This window comes from Triplophysa rosa, linkage group LG5, assembly GCF_024868665.1.
Source record: "Triplophysa rosa linkage group LG5, Trosa_1v2, whole genome shotgun sequence".
Taxonomy (NCBI): domain Eukaryota; kingdom Metazoa; phylum Chordata; class Actinopteri; order Cypriniformes; family Nemacheilidae; genus Triplophysa; species Triplophysa rosa.
Window position 1 is genome coordinate 1811565 of NC_079894.1, and position 11685 is coordinate 1823249.

At 38.9% G+C, this 11685-nt stretch overlaps 1 pseudogene; it reads left to right on the plus strand.

Annotated features, from left to right (window-relative positions):
* The first annotated feature begins 504 nt into the window (after positions 1 to 504).
* On the plus strand, positions 505 to 11685 carry LOC130553886 (NACHT, LRR and PYD domains-containing protein 12-like; annotated as a pseudogene).

The window sequence follows — 11685 nt, forward strand, 5'->3', positions numbered from 1 at the left end:
GTCTGGATTTAGAGTGACATTAAAATGTCCAGATATGATTTCCGGGCTTTGGTGGGAATAAATCTGAGGTGTTTGTCGTTTTTTATTGCGCACAAAATAAAATGCTATTGTATGCACTTGGACTATTTTAACCATGTATTTACTAATTAAAAAATAACCATCTGGGAACGTTATTTTCTGGTTGCAAAAAAAACCCTGAAAAGGAGGTTCTTAGAACGTTAGTTTTTGGTTCCCAAGGGGAACGTTCTGTGTTTGGGTTATGCGCTTTTGAGTTTTTGGGGTCAGAAAGCTCTTGGACGAGGGTTAGACTACATCAAAATGATCTTATTTGTGTTCTGAAGATGAACGAAGGTCTTACGGATGTGGAACGACTTCACCGTGAGTAATGTCAGAACTTTCATTATTTGGTGAACTCGTCACAAGTCTAAAATGTGTACTGCGCCTTTAAATGTTAGTTGACTTATTTCGACTGCCTCATGCGACAAGTGAAAGTGAAACTACTAGACTCCATTTTGCGACTACGTGGAAAAGTACGTGAGAGGAAAAATATTTTTAAAAAAGATAACAAAAAACAACAACAAAAAAGAAGATTTCTGAATGAATTTGTAAGCGGAATTAAAGACCAGCAGCTCTACACAGGTGAGAACTGAACTGACTGCTGAGAAACACTGACATCAAATTTCACTCACACAAACAAAACTCTCAACATTAATAAACCTTTCAAACTATTGGATGCAACGAAACATCCAATAATAGTTATGAATGTTTTATACAGCTGCGTGTGAAATAACATTAATGTTTCCTCAGTGTACAAGAAACTCCAGACACTAAAACAACAACATCACAAACAAATACTGAGACTTTTGTATGTGTGTTCAGTTTCTCTTCAGGTATAAAATCAACATTTGAGCTGCTGTCATGAGTTCCAGAAAGAGTCTCTCTGGAGAAAGTGACACAAACACAAGGAACAGGTGAGAGAGTAGTGGTGTAAAGTATTGGAGTAAATGTAATGAGTTACTGTACTTGTGGTGATAAGATCATGACAGTACTTAAGTATCTTTTTGGCTACTTTAGTTGTACTGAGTATTAAAGATATTAGCAACTTTTACTCTCTACTTGACTACATTTTTGAATAAGTATATGTACTCTTTACTCCACTACATTTGTAATGACTAATGCAATTACGCATTACTTTTTGCATGGCACCTATCATTTTTTGCAGCAGTTTATATTTGCTACAGAAGAATTAATATTGCGATTTGCAGGGCATTGAAGGTACTAAATTCTTGTGGATTTTGCCCCAACTTACTAAAACTTGTCAACATGGTTTCTTTATGTGAACACGAGTGCAGTATCAGGTAGTTGTCAATCGCGGGCGGTTTATATATGAAATGAGGACATGACTGCAGCTGGCAATGAGGCCAAAACCAGCATGTCCAGTGCAAAAAGGCTTTGACTTTTTCATTTTACTTAACATTATTTTACTTAAGACTTTTACTCAAGTCGTTTTGGAAGTGGTGACTTGTAATTGTAATGGAGTCATTATCGTTGCAAGGTATCTGTACTTTTCCTTAAGTATGGTTTTCAGGTACTCTTTACACCTCTGTGAGAGAGTTAGATAACATGTAGCCAAATAGCTAGAAGCAACAATTAACATTTTAGTTACTTTTTTACATTTCAGTTACTTAAACAACATGTCAATGTGTAATAAACAAACATAATTTAACAGTGATCAATAGTATATTTATAAACAATAAAGAGTTAGTAGGGCTTTAAAAACAATGTTGTTGCTATTGTTTTAGCTTGACTCGTGGAGAATCTCCTAAACCCAGCTGTGTGTCCATGAAGAGTGATAGATCAATGGATAATCCAATTAACTTCAGTTCAGGAGACTGTGATGATACAGATGTGAGGTGAGAACAGTCTGATGGTTTAGAATGAGGAATAAATCACTTCACCAGTCTGTATTCTTTGAGCCAAACTGACAAATACAGTTAGTTATACATGTGTTTTTACTGCCGTGTATTAATTTTTAATGTATTGTTAAATTACAGTAACACAACAGATGAATCAAAGGCCATTAAAGGGAAGCAAATGGATAATGTTTTCAAGGTAGGATTGTGTGTGTGTGTGTGTGTGTGTGTGTGGGGGGGGGTTATTAAAGCTATAAGCAATTTACCTGTCAACTCAAAACTTAATCCTGAGTTCATGATGACCTCTTCAGCTCGTGCACATGAAAGTATGATGTTCTTCAGTTTATCACGCGAAACATTGAGAGAATCAGTCCAAACATGGGTTTACAAAGTCAAGAACATAAAAAATATAAGAACGTTGTTGCTCTCACAAAAGCAAAAGACAAAAATCAAATAGACAGACAATATTCAAAACAGTATATAGTGACAGAAGAATATAACACTCAGAAATCAAAACATGTAGACGTGACATTACAAAGAGTTTTAGTGGAACACATGATCTACAGTGAATAGCATCTACAAAATATTTCAGAGAATAAAAATGATACGCTATTAGCGTGATCTGTGATTATTTTTGCCTAAAATGTAGATGATCGTGTGTATTCTGTGTCTGCCTGTTTTCTGTGTTATAATTCAAATATTTGAGGAAGTGAAAACTCAAGGATACATTTGAAGAGATGATGACTTGTGCGTAAAACCATTATGTGAAGTTTTTTGAAGAATTTGATGATTTACTGTATGAACATGTTCTCCCTCCTTTGGAATAATCCACATTCATCAACATAAGAATGAGGTTAAGAACAAACGTGGGTGTGTGTGTGCTCGCGCAGCTGAAATTTTGCTTAAGAATATTTTCTGCAGACAAGTAAATGTGTGTTTGAACAATGATTTCAGGAGCTTGAGCACAAACTCATCTCTCTGATGAAGAAAGAGCTGAAGATCTTCAAGAGTCTACTGAGTCCAGATTACCCATCATGCTCTGAGAGAGAAGAGGAGGATGATGAAGATCAGATCAGAGTCAGAGAGATGTTTCTGAAGATCACACTGAACGTCCTGAAGAAGATGAAACAGACAGACCTCGCTGACAAACTACAGACCAGTAAGAGCTCTCAGTCATGTGACTATAACATCACTTTACCTTCAGACGAACAGACACAGTGTCTGTATTTACTGATGATTATTAGTGAAAATACATTTACAGTTAATAAATCAACAGAATAAAACCATGAAGCTTTTTGTGTTCATCTAATGTCAAGATCATCAAAATCTTAAGACACTCTTGAGTCAAATATAATAACAGATTAGGCAAAATATTCATTTGGTTTAATAAGCATAAAATTACACTCACCTAAAGGATTATTAGGAACACCATACTAATACGGTGTTTGACCCCCTTTCGCCTTCAGAACTGCCTTAATTCTACGTGGCATTGATTCAACAAGGTGCTGAAAGCATTCTTTAGAAATGTTGGCCCATATTGATAGGATAGCATCTTGCAGTTGATGGAGATTTGTGGGATGCACATCCAGGGCACGAAGCTCCCGTTCCACCACATCCCAAAGATGTTCTATCGGGTTGAGATCTGGTGACTGTGGGGGCCATTCTAGTACAGTGAACTCATTGTCATGTTCAAGAAACCAATTTGAAATGATTCGAGCTTTGTGACATGGTGCATTATCCTGCTGGAAGTAGCCATTAGAGGATGGGTACATGGTGGTCATAAAGGGATGGACATGGTCAGAAACAATGCTCAGGTAGGCCGTGGCATTTAAACGATGCCCAATTGGCACTAAGGGGCCTAAAGTGTGCCAAGAAAACATCCCCCACACCATTACACCACCACCACCAGCCTGCACAGTGGTAACAAGGCATGATGGATCCATGTTCTCATTCTGTTTACGCCAAATTCTGACTCTACCATTTGAATGTCTCAACAGAAATCGAGACTCATCAGACCAGGCAACATTTTTCCAGTCTTCAACTGTCCAATTTTGGTGAGCTCGTGCAAATTGTAGCCTCTTTTTCCTATTTGTAGTGGAGATGAGTGGTACCCGGTGGGGTCTTCTGCTGTTGTAGCCCATCTGCCTCAAGGTTGTGCGTGTTGTGGCTTCACAAATGCTTTGCTGCATACCTCGGTTGTAACGAGTGGTTATTTCAGTCAAAGTTGCTCTTCTATCAGCTTGAATCAGTCGGCCCATTCTCCTCTGACCTCTAGCATCAACAAGGCATTTTCGCCCACAGGACTGCCGCATACTGGATGTTTTTCCCTTTTCACACCATTCTTTGTAAACCCTAGAAATGGTTGTGCGTGAAAATCCCAGTAACTGAGCAGATTGTGAAATACTCAGACCGGCCCGTCTGGCACCAACAACCATGCCACGCTCAAAATTGCTTAAATCACCTTTCTTTCCCATTCTGACATTCAGTTTGGAGTTCAGGAGATTGTCTTGACCAGGACCACACCCCTAAATGCATTGAAGCAACTGCCATGTGATTGGTTGATTAGATAATTGCATTAATGAGAAATTGAACAGGTGTTCCTAATAATCCTTTAGGTGAGTGATATATTAAATAAGAAACATTCACGTATGACTTTAGGACCTTTCCAAATTGCTGTAGAGATTTATTCATAAATACATTGATTCCTTATCAGTTGCTTCATCAACTTTCCCCTGTATACATGAAGAAACACAAATCCAGACTAAAAGAGCAATTCCAGAGAATGAATGAAGGAATGTCAGCTCCAGGAAGCTCAACACTTGTGAATGAGATCTACACAGAGCTGTACATCACAGAGGGAGGGAGTGAAGACATCAATAATGAACATGAGGTGAGACAGATTGAGACAGCATCCAGAAGATCAGAGACACAAGAAACACAAATCAAATGTAATGACATCTTTAAAGTCTCACCTGAACAAACCAAACCCATCAGACGTGTGCTGACTAAAGGAGTCGCTGGAATTGGAAAAACAGTCTCTGTGCAGAAGTTCATTCTGGACTGGGCTGAAGAAAAAACAAATCAAGATCTTCACTTGATATTTCCACTTCCTTTCAGAGAACTGAATCTGATCAAAGAGACAAATATCAGTCTGATGGATCTTCTTCATCACTTCTTCACAGATACAAAAGAACTGAGATCAACAGACTTTGAGGATTATAAAGTTGTGTTTATCTTTGATGGTCTGGATGAGTGTCGTCTTCCTCTAGATTTCTCAAAGAATCCCAGTTTGTTTGATGTCAGAGAATCAGCGTCAGTGGATGTGCTGCTGACAAACCTCATCAAGGGGAATCTGCTTCCTTCTGCTCTGATCTGGATCACCTCTCGACCAGCAGCAGCCAATCAGATTCCTCCTGAGTGTGTTGATCTGATCACAGATGTACGAGGATTCAATGACCCTCAGAAGGACGAGTATTTCAGGAAGAGAATCAATGATGAGAGTCTGGCCAACAGATCATCACACACATGAAATCATCCAGAAGTCTGTACATCATGTGTCACATCCCAGTCTTCTGCTGGATTTCAGCCACTGTTCTCCAGAGAATGTTGAGTGAAGCAGAGAGTCCAGCACAGATCCCCAAGACTCTCACTCAGATGTTCACACACTTCCTGATGTTTCACATCAAACTGAAGAGTCAGAAGTATGATGGGAAATGTGAGGTAGATCTTCAGCAGGCTAGAAAGAGTCTGGAGTCTCTGGGAAAACTGGCTTTTCAACAGCTGGAGAAAGGGAACCTGATCTTCTATGAGGAGGATCTGAGAGAGTGTGACATTGATGTCAGAGAAGCGTCAGTGTACTCAGGAGTTTGTACTCAGATCTTCAGAGAGGAGTTTGGACTGAACCTGGGGAAGGTGTTCAGCTTTGTGCATCTGAGCGTTCAGGAGTTTCTCGCCGCTTTATTTGTGTTTCTGTCATTTCTTCAGCAAACATCAAGACCTTCTTCAGCAGATTGAGATCAAATATGAGTGATTTACTGAAGCGTGAAGTGGACAAGGCCTTACAGAGTGAGAACGGACACCTGGATCTTTACCTCAGATTTCTTCTGGGTCTTTCACTGGAGTCCAGTCAGACAATCTTACGAGATCTGATGACCCAGACAGGAAGAAGCTCTGACAGTAAACAGGAAACAGTCGAGTACATTAAGATGAAGATCAGACAGAATCTCTCTCCAGAGAAATCCATCAATCTGTTTCACTGTCTGAATGAACTCAATGATCATTCTCTATGCAGGAAGTACAAACATATGTGAACAGAGGAGATGAGTCTCGTCTCTCTGGAGTCCGTCTCTCTCCTGCTCAGTGGTCGGCTCTGGTGTTTGTGTTACTGAACTCAGAAAGAAGCTGGATGAGTTTAATCTGAGGAAATATGATCCATCAGATGAATGTCTTCTGAGGCTTCTGCCAGTGATCAAAGCATCCAGAACAAAGCCGCTGAAGTGAGTATCAACTGGTCAGTTTTCACCTGAACAATTAACAGTCATATTACTGTAACGTCGATTAATGTTCCTGTACATGGATCACGAACTAATTAAAAATGAAGGAATTGTCCACTGATTACCCTAGAGTCGAGAGCTGCTCTCTCTGTGCTCTGGCTTTTTATATTTCTTTGTCTTTTATGATTCATAATTGTGTGTCAGGTTCATTCTTGGCAAGCTAATTCCTCTATTCAGGCGCAGATTTCTTCAGCTCTTGTGCAGCTGACAATCCTCCAGCCTTGATTAATAATGTATCTCACTTATTCCTGGTGTGTTGAACTCACTGTTGTGTTGTTATTTCTCTCTCAGTCTGAGTGGCTGTAATCTGACAGAGGAAAGTTGTTCATCACTGGCGTCAGTTCTCAGATCAAACTCCTCAAGTCTGACAGAACTGAACCTGAGTGACAATAATCTGCAGGATTCAGGAGTGAAGCTGCTCTCTGATGGATTGAAGAATACAAACTGTCAACTGAAGACACTGAAGTAAGAAAATCCTTAAAGCAATAACGTGTGTGTTTGATAAATCGTCGAGGTCCTTATAATTTCTTTTATAAACGCACTATTTTTAATAATCACACGTGACTGTCAAGTATTTTTGCTGTTTCACTCTTGTTCTTGTGTAAATTTGGTGTGGTAGCACAACTTGTATTATGTTTTCTCTTGGATTAACTCATTAGTTTGTATTAATCTCATTTGTAAATCCCTTTGGATACAAGTTTGAATGAATAAATGGAAATGTAAAATGTATAAAGTTGCTCTCATTTGCATGAAGTGAAACATTACACTGTTTTGTTGTAGACACACATTCATGTTTTGCTAAGGTTTTCTGTCACTCATGCTAGAAGTTAAGCTTTCATTGAAAATAAATGAGATCAAATTTTGATGATAAATGTGTTACTAACATTTTAACTCACTGTTGTGTTGTTATTTCTCTCTCAGTCTGAGTGTCTGTAATCTGACAGAGGAAAGTTGTTCATCACTGGCGTCAGTTCTCAGATCAAACTCCTCAAGTCTGACAGAACTGAACCTGAGTTACAATAAACTGAAGGATTCAGGATTGAAGCTGCTCTCTGATGGACTGAAGAATACAAACTGTCAACTGAAGACACTGAAGTAAGAAAATCATTAAACTAATAAAGTCAAATATGTGTTTGTATCATATACAGTAAATTCAACGGAGGTCCTTATGAAAGTTGTTGATCACAGTGTAAGAGACACAACAGTAGTTATGTTTCCATTACCCTTCAAGTTGCGCATGAGGTCTTTTTTCAGGCAATACGATAAAGGAACGTTTTGCAAAACTGCAATGGGAACACTTTTTGTCACGTGACATACGAAAGTCACATGATCATTCTGCAGAATGTTCGGGCTGGACATTTGGAATGATGGGATGTAAGGAATTCACATTATGTAATATCTTATTTGTGCGTCTTAAGTAGCATGGAAAATAATTGTGGCAATATCCAACAATACATTGTATGGGTCAAATTTCCTACCGTAAATATATCAAAATCGTGAAGAAAAAACATGGGAAACACGCCTACAAACTTCACTCGCTGCTGCCGCTCTTTGGGAATAACCCACTGGAGTTTTGGTATTCCGCTTTCAGGTTCATGTACTCTCCACAACGTCATTACAGTGGTAAGCCCATAGAGAGCATTAAAACAAACCTGTTTCTTCTTAGCAACGGCCTGATACAGCTCTCAGATTCCAGAGTTTCAAGTAGTTGTATCTCGGCCAAATATTGTGTAGTCCTAACAAACTATACATCAATGGAAAGCTTTATTCAGCTTCAGATGATGTATGAATCTCAATTTCCAAAAATTGACCCATAAGACTGGTTTTGTTTTCTAAGGTCACATATGATAATGCATGAAAACCAATGAGTGCACAGTATGGAGCTTTATTAGGAACAGTGAGTTAATATAAAAATATAGAGAAATACAGACATCTCTCTTCCCTCTTTCATCACAGTAGATGGCCTCATGCACCTCTAAAGTTGGTTCCCAACCCACCATAACACCTAAAAAGAAGTTTGAAGGTGTCATGGTTCTGCCTCCTTTAGTCTTGTTTTTCTTGGTCCTGTGGCAGAGCCATGACAAAGTCTTTGGTTATGTGTGGAGAGAAACTCCGGTGTTTGTCATTAGCCCCACCCCTCTCGTTTCCCGTATTGCTTCCCTGCCGTGTCTAATGTTTCCCACCTGCCCTGTGTCATTATCCCTCGTTTGTCTTCCCTATAAGATGTCCTCATGTTTCATTGTCTTGTGCTCGTGTATTGCGTTTGTTATGTTCCATGACTCCTGAGCTTTCTTGTTGTTTCACGCTCGTGGTCCTGTTTAAAGTCTCCCTCAAGTTTAGTAAGTTTTTAGTTTAGTTTTGTCCAGTGATGTTTAGCATTGTTTAGTGTATATCAGTCTTCGTCCTGTTCATTTTCCTGTTTTGTTAAGTTTACCCCATCGCAGGTTTTTGTTTCGTTTTTGTTATTAATAAATATTCCTGTTGTGTTAACCCCTCATCTGCCTGCACTTGGGTTCTTCTGAAAAAAATACACTTCAGTTGCATAACATTGTTAAATGGAAACGCTGTCATTCCACAATATATTTTAATCGACATTAAGAAAATATCGCTTCAATTGTGCGAAAATCTGTAATGGAAACCTGGCTACTAATGCTACTAACCAGGCTACTAACCCGGCTACTTTCTGTGAGAAATTACTATGAGACACTTTTACCAAAAACATACTGTTATAAATCTTCAAACAAATAACCTGAATATTATATTAAGCTATTCTTGGTATTATTCTAAAAACGACATTAATTTATCTCATTTAATTTTCTTCTCTCTTCAGGTTGTTTAACTGCAGTATTGGATCTGAAGGTTGTGTTGCTCTGACTTCAGCTCTGAGATCAAACCCCTCACATCTGAGAGAACTGGATCTGAGCTTTAATAATCCAGGAGATTCAGGAGTGAAGATGCTCTCTGATCTACTGAAGGATCCACAATGTCAACTGAAGACACTGAAGTAAGAAAATCATTAAACCAATACAGTTAAACATGTGTAATGTAAATTGAATAGAGTTCATATAAAAGCCCATGACTTCACCTCTCTTACACTGTAAAAAATACTTTCAATTGTAACTCATTTATATATACTGCTCATAATAGTCACAACCGTTTCATTATAATTCATGACTTTATTTGCTGTAAGTGTGACACGTTTTTCTTCTCTCTTCAGTCTGCGTAACTGCAGGATTGGATCTGAAGGTTGTGTTGCTCTGACTTCAGCTCTGAGATCAAACCCCTCACATCTGAGAGAACTCAATCTGAACTTTAATAATCCAGGAGATTCAGGAGTGAAGATGCTCTCTGATCTACTGAAGGATCCACAATGTAAACTACAGACACTACTGTGAGTTGTACTTGTGTGTATTTGGATTTGTGGATTAAATAATTCTGAAATGTCTAAAGATAATGAATGCGATGAGTGTATTTTAATATCTGATCTCTCTGATGTTTTACAGTATTGAGTCTTGAAGGTAACGATCATCTACACACCGTGGTGTGGCTACAAGGCCAATAAGCAGTCTGATCACAGCACGCATCACAGTTCGTATTGTTCTTGGACGGGCAAATCTATGCTGAGAAACAATGTCTGTTCACTGAACTTTTTACAAAGAAACACAATATTATCAGGCCTAGTGCCATGAGGGGAAAAGGGAAAATTCCCCCCTTCAGATCTGATTTGTGCAGATCTGACTTTATACAGAACCAGAGCATATTGCTTTCTGTTGCCAGGCAGGGGCGGATGAACCATATGGGCAATTGGGCGAGTGCCCCGGGGCACCAAGACTTTAGGGGCACCAAATAAACCAGCAATACAAAAGACATTTTATAAATGTACATAAGCACTTGTTTTTTAAGACTTAAGTCACACATCTGAGCTAAATAGGCGTGGCACCATGTTCGGGAATACCCCCCACTTTCAGATAAAAATGCTTCTGTCCCCCGCACTTTTTCGACACACCTCCGCCAACATTCTCGCCCGTGTTTGCTTTGTTACATAAACTGTGTCTCGTTTCGTAAGGCTGCGTCCTTGTGTCCTCCAGAGGTCTCATCCTCTAAAGGATGCGGTATACAGAGAATCCTCAATTTAGAATTAAACGAGACGTCCTTCGTAGGACAACACGTTGCACTCACACCTGTCAAATTAATTCAAATGATTTCTACATGATTTTAAGAGGTAAAAAGTTGGTTACTTGCCACCCTAAACAATGCCAAAAGAGTTAAACAAATATAAAACATTTTGCCTTACTGTTTTAAAACGTTTAAAATCACTAAACAATTGTAAACCTGTTTACTACATATCCTGCTAAGATTAAAAAACCTGACACAAATTGTAAACTGTTCACATTTAAACACCACATATTTGCTTGAATGTGCAGCTGCTGCCATTTATTCAAATAACAGACGTTGGCCGACGCAAAGAATTGTGGGTTATCTCTAGCAACGAAGGATACACCTCATGTGTCCTCTGAATTCTGGTGAAAGTAGGTCGCATTAGAAGGGTGCATACGGAGTGTCCTACCTGCTTTTATGAAACGAGACAGCCTCGGTGACGTAGCAGGCTTCAAATGAGACCTCCGGAGGACGCAGCCTTCCGAAACGAGACACAGCTATAGATTTGAGTGGAGTAACATTCAGCCAATCACAAGTGAGTGTTATGATGCCAGTCGTCTTTCGTGTACACTTTAAGATTCAAACAGATGGAAGCGGGAACGGTGCAGAGCGCATTGTTGTATAGCGGCGACTGAAAATGCGAGGATTAGCACTGGTTAATAAAGGTATATATATACATGGCATGCGTCAGAAATAAGATGTTATAGTGCCGATAATGTATGCTAATAGTACGTGGAGGTAAGGGCACTATTTAAGGTGCAAACTGAAAGTGAAGAACGGTGTCATCACTATAGCAATCAGTTCATATGTGTACTTTTTAGTGGAGTACACTTTTATCTTAGTACTTATGTGATCGTTAGGAGTCTGTAAGAAGAATAGACACATACTGTGCTTAAAAAGAGCGTTTGAACAGCTGTATGTGCAATGAAACCCGTCTGTTACGTGCGTCTCTCTAGCAGTTAAAATAGTAATGATAACGTTTCATGTTATGTTTATAAATAATCTTGCTATACATTGTAATCTGGTGAATTAAAGTCCCAATGTCCTGAAAATCTGTACAT